At 42.0% G+C, this 6,678-nt stretch overlaps 1 long non-coding RNA gene across 1 annotated transcript; it reads right to left on the bottom strand.

The window, feature by feature from the left end:
- Nucleotides 1-4,170: 4,170 nt before the first annotated feature.
- LOC119592565 lies at nt 4,171-6,328 on the bottom strand. Its single transcript, XR_005230444.1, has 2 exons — nt 5,813-6,328; nt 4,171-5,686 (listed from the first exon to the last, which is right to left on the bottom strand). It is a non-coding gene; the product is annotated as an uncharacterized LOC119592565 (long non-coding RNA).
- Nucleotides 6,329-6,678: the final 350 nt, after the last annotated feature.

Raw genomic sequence — 6,678 nt, 5'->3', positions numbered from 1 at the left:
TTATCAATCCTTTTCCCCTCCCCGCCCCCCTCCCCCTGGGTTGGGTCAGGCCAGCGGGATCGTGACCCCGACAAGTATATGACCTCGGCTTGAAAGAGAGAGAAAAAAAAGGAAGGCAATAAAAAATGATGGGAAAGGTGAAGAAGTAATAAAAGGCAACGAAGGAAAAAGGAGATAACGAAAAGAGGCAAGATGTAAGAGTAAGAATAAAAAGGAAGTAAAAAAAGGAAATGATAAAAGCGGTGGCGAAGCGTGCCAGAGGAAGCCTGCTTGCTACTTACGCCGCAGGTTGTTCACGGGAAGGTCTACGAAGCGCACGAAAGGCGGGGTTTTAAAAGGAGGAAAATTCGGCTTTTTAATTTTTTTTATCAATTTGTTTGGTTTAAACTTTATTTTTTATTTATTTTTTATTTATTTACGTTTGTCATAATTATTTTGTTTTTGCGTGATATTTATATGTTTTTTTTATGTTTATTAATGTTTGGTTGAAAAATGAGAGGGGAATTGTAGACGTGGAAGGAGGAAAATGATGATAAAGAAACAAAAATGTCGGAAAGCATTGGTAAAAGAAAAGTAAAGAAAAAAGTAGAGATGATTAAGATAAATAATTGTATGAATAGAGAGAAAAAAACGAAAAAAAAGTCAGAGATAGAAAAGTCTAAAGGAAAAAGGTCATCAAATTCTCAGTAATATCTTTGACATTTTGAATGAGGCGTTCGCGGTGAACTTCCCTCTCCCTCTCCCCTTCTCCCTCTCCCCTTCTCCCTCTCCCCTTCTCCCTCTGCCTCTCCCTCTGCCTCTCCCTCTCCCTCTCCCTCTGAAGCGTGACTGAAGCGAACTCAAACGGATTTGTTCCAAGTCAGATGGACTTCCCACGCAAAATACTTCGAGAATGATGTCGGAAAAATTAGTGTTGGTGGTGTATGGACGCCGCGAGGAGTCGAGGTGATGTCATTTTTACTTATGCCGATGGGGAGGTGATGGTGACTCGGCGTTTTAAGAAGGCCGTCATTTTCGTGTCTGAATCAAAGTTCCAAGTGGAAAGGTTATCTTTATTATTTGTTTTGTTTATTTTTTTTAAAGTCATTTTGTTTACTTCATTTTTTTTTTTTTTTTTTTTTTTTTGGGGGGGGGCAGGTGTGGCTAGAGGTTGGGGAGAGTGAAATGGATACGGTGATAGCTTTATTCTAAAATGTTTATTTTTTATTATTTTTTAAGCGCGATTTTGGGGGTAGCATTTCCGGTGTACAGGTCAGAGAGTGTGTTTACGGTTTCGGAGGGGTTAATTTTCATGACTAATGTTGCATTGGTACATGTGTAATAAGCAGGTGTAATTGCGGTATCATGATGGATTTATTTGGTATCATCGTGGGCCTGATGATAGAGCATTCGTGGCTACGCCTGCACTCGTACGTTTGAATGCAGTGGTTAAATTTGACGAGTATGATTTTGTTTTCGGCTTTTTGTGGTGGGTTCAGGTGTGTTTGTGTGTTTTCGTGAGCTGTGTTTGCCAAGGCTCTGTCGGAACACGGGCATTACTGATAAGTGTTCTGGTGAATGGACCGGTAGAGCGGCTGCATTGCACCTTGACGCGCGCCTGTGAGGTATTGCAGTGCTAATAAGCTTCCGTAAAAGTTGTTTGACCATCTGGCCTTGAGAGACAGCAGGATAATTGTTGCTTCTGTTGCATTTCGGGCCGAGTTAAGCCACGCGTAAATAACTCACAGTTGGCGCAGTTGAGAAGCACTTTGAAGCAATCACGCTCAATGGAGCCGGGAACGCTTCGCAAAGACATCGCCCACCCGAGCCCGTCGAGGCTGCAGCTGCCGCCCTTCCCGCCCGCCCCACCCGTCCGCCCGCACGCCCTCCGCCCGCACGCCCTCCGCCTGCCCGCCTGCCTTCACCCTGCCTGCGCCTTGTTAGTGTTTGTTTGCGTTGGTCGAGGCGGCCGGTGGGAGGCGCCGCCGCCGGGGAGCGACGCCCGCCATGACCAGCGGATTAGAGGCAATTATTGAGCAGTTCTCTGGGGAGCGTTTTGGGCGGTGACGCCAGAGGCTCTCAGGCGAGTGGGCGTGCTCTCACGGGTAATCATGTTGCGGTCAGCGGCAACAGGCGAAAAGACGCAAAGAATCCGCGCTCGCCGGCCGCCGCCGCCGCTGTCCCTGTGCGACGCGAGCGCCGCCATCAAGGCACTGCTTGCTTACCCTGTCACAGTCGTGTCACGACACTGAAGGCTGTCACTCGTCACGTTAACTTTATTTATCCAACGCTGATGATTTTAAATGGATTGTCATCATCGACCCTGCGGTTGAGGTTGCCAGGCTGCTGGCAAGGCTGTTGTGCTGGAGTGTGGCAACAGTTCACCCTGAAGATGCGGAAGGTCAAACTGATGAAGTCACTCGCGGCCAAATGATCTTTACGACGGGTGTCACCAGGCTGCCCCCCCCCCCGAAAATAAAGAAGGAAAGGTGATGGAACGAAGGGGGGTGGGAAGAGTATGTAGGAAAAGAAGAAAAAAAAAGGCAAAAATAGGAGAAGCCCTTTTCAAAAGCCCCATCCCGTATCATCACCTTCATCATCATCGCCGCCTTCATATCCATCAAAGTCGAAAAGGAAGCTTAATAAAGAGGTCGCCGTTAGGTCCTCTGCAGCACAAGAAGCCCTGGCGTTGAATTGCAGCTCCAGGAACCATAAGCTCTTCGGTCGTTCTTCGCTCGTTGCGGACACACACTTCGTCATCGTTGCCCTCATTATCGATGGCAGCAGCACCTGTGTGGCGCATTTGCATTATTATGGGATGGCGAGTATTACTGTTTTTGTTAGCGTTATTATGATTTTATTGTTTTTGTTATTCGGGTGTCATTATTATTATTATTAATATTATTATTATTATTATTGTTGTTGTTGTTGTTGTTTTGTTGTTGTTTCTTGTTATTATTATTGTTATTATTATTATTATTATTATTATTATTATTACTATTATTATTATTATTATTATTATTATTATTATTATTATTATTATTATTGTTATAGTCATCATCATCATCATTATCATCATCTTCATCTTCAACATCATTATTATTATCGTTACTCTTATCATCCTTTAATTTTTATATTATCAATTTTATTACCATTAATATTACTATTGTTTTGTTATTATTATCATTATATTTACATTTATCACCGTTATTTTCTATTGTTATTATTTTCTATCATTATTACTATCATTAATCTTCTTGATCTTATTCGTCCTCCTCTTATTCTTCCTCTTCTTATTCTTGAATTATTATTATCATATTTTCATCATTAGTATTGATATTTTTATTATTATTGTTGTTGTTATTGTTGTCATTTTTTAATTATGATGATTTCTCTTACCATCATCATCATCATCAGTGTTCTGTTTTATTGCAACGCAAAACTGCTACCAGTGCAACAGAAGAGCTAATAAATTATATATAATAAGCCTCAGTCGCATTACTCATACAGGAACGATCAGTCATGTACAAGTAGATTAATGTGTGACTCACGATGTAAAACACGTGAATTTTGTTTCAGTTTTATGACGATCGTATTATTTTTTCTATTCATACCTGGTTGAAAATCAATGTTAAGGCTATTTTTAGCCCCGTCTTAACCTCACTTTTTTTTTTTTTTTTTTTTTTTTTTTTTTTTTTTTTTTTGGGGGGGGGGAGTGAATAGGTGAGTGAGTGAGCGAGGTCTGACTGTAGTCTACAAACAAGAGATTTTAATGGCGGTTTAATTTCTTTCCAATGCAGTTGTAAATTATGGTCATGTTTAAAGTTCAAAACCGATGCCAAAGTTCTTTCACCCATCTGAACCCCTCGCCCCATTCCCCCCTCACCACCACCCCCTCTCCCCTCGCCCCACCCCCTCCCTCTCTTTTTAAGGAGTCTTGAAGGACCGTATCAATTGCATTCAGTAATAAACGAGTAGTGTTCAAGTGCGTGTGTAAACTCGGCACCACAAGAGTTTACGTTTATACTTAACTCAGGGTGTTTCTTCAGCTGGGGGCCGCTCCACCTTGATTCTAGATTGGATTTAGAAGAGCGTTTGATTTTGAAATTTATTTAGATATGATTTTTTTCTTGTGGGGATGGGCAAGGGTGGAGGAACGGAGAGGGATTTGTAGGTTAGGCTGGGGCGAAGTTTTTTTTTTTTTTTTTTTTTTTTTTTTTTTTTTTTTTTTGAGATATATAGCATGAAGATGTAAAGATATTCGAAGATTTGATTTTTGCTTTTTGAAATAAATTCTGTTTTTGTTTAAGATTCTGGCGAGTTTGTAGTTTGATTATGGGAAGAAAAAAATAATTTAAGATTTGGAAAAAATAAAATTTACATTTAAACGGAAAACTGGGTTTAGACGACTTCGAGAGCTTTTTAAAAGGTAGATTTCAAAAATGGAATGTATATTTACAGTTTTGAAATTAATTTTACTTTTATACCTAAAACATAGGCTTAGAATTCCGAAATAGATTTTTGGTTTAATTTTTTGTCAGACGTTTTCGACTACAGCTAAAAGGAGACGGTACCAGGATGCCCGGGAGCAGTTACTGATAGAAATTCCAAGGAGATATGTAGTAAATAACGAACGCAGGGACAGGGATGACGGAAAGAATAAGAACAAAGAAACCGCCAAGAACAAGAATATAAATGAAAACGAAAACAAGAACAGGGCCGAGAAAAGAAAAGAGACAAGAACAGGCGTGAGAAAAGAAGGGAAGCGAGACCAGTGGTGGAAATGACTGGAAGAGTCACAAGGACAAAGTCCAGAATAAGGACAGAAATGCAAGTACAGTAACGAAAAGAAGATATGATTACGCGTAAAGACAAGAAGAAGAAGAAAGAAAACAAAGGAAGAAAGGGCAAAAAAACAAACAATAATAAACAAAAGAACATTCAGCCTGACCAGAGCAAGAACAAAAACAGTGACTAAATAATAACAGAAACAATTGTGCGAACGTTGTATTTGAACACTGCATAACAAACCCTGTCGTCTCTTTGAATAAAAGAAATATATTTCGTCTTATTCGTATTTATATTTCTTTATTTTTATTTTTATTCCACCCGCATTCTCTGTTTGCAATGACTATTCTCAGCTTACTTGGTATTCCTGAAAATTATTTGCAACCATGAGGTATTGCAGATGGCTCTGTGTTATTTTGCTGTTTTTTTCATTTTATACTACAACGAACGACAGACTTAGTTTTGTTCCATTATGTAACTTAACATTTTATACATCATAATGTTCATGCCTTTTCAGTGTTTATTGGATTCAGAGATGGTTAATATCCATGTTTTGTGTTTTGATTCCCTTCCTCCTCCCTTTTCTGTAGTTCAAGATCTTCACAGTTATTTTCACTTTTATGATTGCCGTAATGATCATCGCCAACACTTGTACAATAATTAACATTGTGAGTACCCTTGGTACTCACAATGTTAATGATATCCTTGGTATCATTATCATCATCATTTTCAATGCTTTTACAATATGACTACCATCACTATACATCATCATCACATCCAACGTCATCAGCCACTACCATTTATCCGTCATCACTTATCACGCTACTTCCACCATTACCATCGCCATCGTCACCGTGATCACCATCAAGCACATCCCCGAGGAGCGAGGGGCCGTCCTGCAAGACCTGCGTGCGGATTCCTGCAGGAGCAATATGATGAGTATTACGTCAGCGCTCATCTATAACGGCCGTGGAAAAAACAGTTTGATATCGCAAGGGGAAGCTCAAGATACCCGCGGTGTTGAGTGTCGCGTTGGAGGACGCACCTGGCCCCTTGTCGTGCTGGATTCTCTCACTTCAGGTGGTAGGTGGTGGGCGAGGGGGGCGGGGGTTCTGTCAGGTGGTGTTGGATTCTGTCTTGGGAGGTGGTAGGTGGCAGGTGGAGGGTTGTAGGTGGCGGAGGAGGGTTTGCCAGGGAGGTGATTCTGTCTCTTAGGTGGCAGGTGGGGCAGACTTTGTCAGCCGAAAAGGGAGAGGGGGAGAGGAAGAGTTGATGAAGTGAATGAGAATTGGCAGAGGCAGGAGGGTCAGGAAGGATTGTTAGATGAAGAGGAGAGGCAGGAAAGTCAGGGAAAACCCGGTGTATTTGTCTCAGGAGAGTTCGAGAGGGAGGCGCAGGTGGTCGCGGTAACTCAAGAGACAGGTATGAGGAAGAGTCAGATGGCGGAAGAGACTTTTGATGCAAGGGAGCCAGGTGGCGCGGGGCTACTGCAGAGGAGAGAGGGAAGAGAGGGAGCGAGTCAGGTGGTGGAGTGACACAAGCACAGCGAAGCCACAGGTGTTGGGGAGAATCGGATGACGAAAGCAGAGGAGAACCACCTGATGCAACGCTGGCAATCATTAGCCTCGTTCGTAATTAACCCTTTTCTTAATCAGGTCTAGCTAATCAGGGGTCATGAGACGAAAATGTCAGGTGAAGGCGGTTGTGATGACTGACCAAGTATGAGGCATGGAGGGCCCCTCATGGATGAGACCAGAGAGCAGGTGCATCTGAGTGTGCGACCTTTTCGGAGGACGCTGTAAAGGGACAGATGTGTGTCTGTGTGTGCGTGTTTGTTTGTTTGTTTGTTTGTGAGCGTGAATGTGTGTGTGTGTGTGTGTGTGTGTGTGTGTGTGTGTGTGTGTGTGTGTG

Source organism: Penaeus monodon, chromosome 3 (genome assembly GCF_015228065.2).
Source record: "Penaeus monodon isolate SGIC_2016 chromosome 3, NSTDA_Pmon_1, whole genome shotgun sequence".
Lineage (NCBI taxonomy): Eukaryota > Metazoa > Arthropoda > Malacostraca > Decapoda > Penaeidae > Penaeus > Penaeus monodon.
The sequence above is the reverse complement of the archived record's forward strand: the minus strand, read 5'-3'. Positions and strand labels throughout refer to the sequence as shown.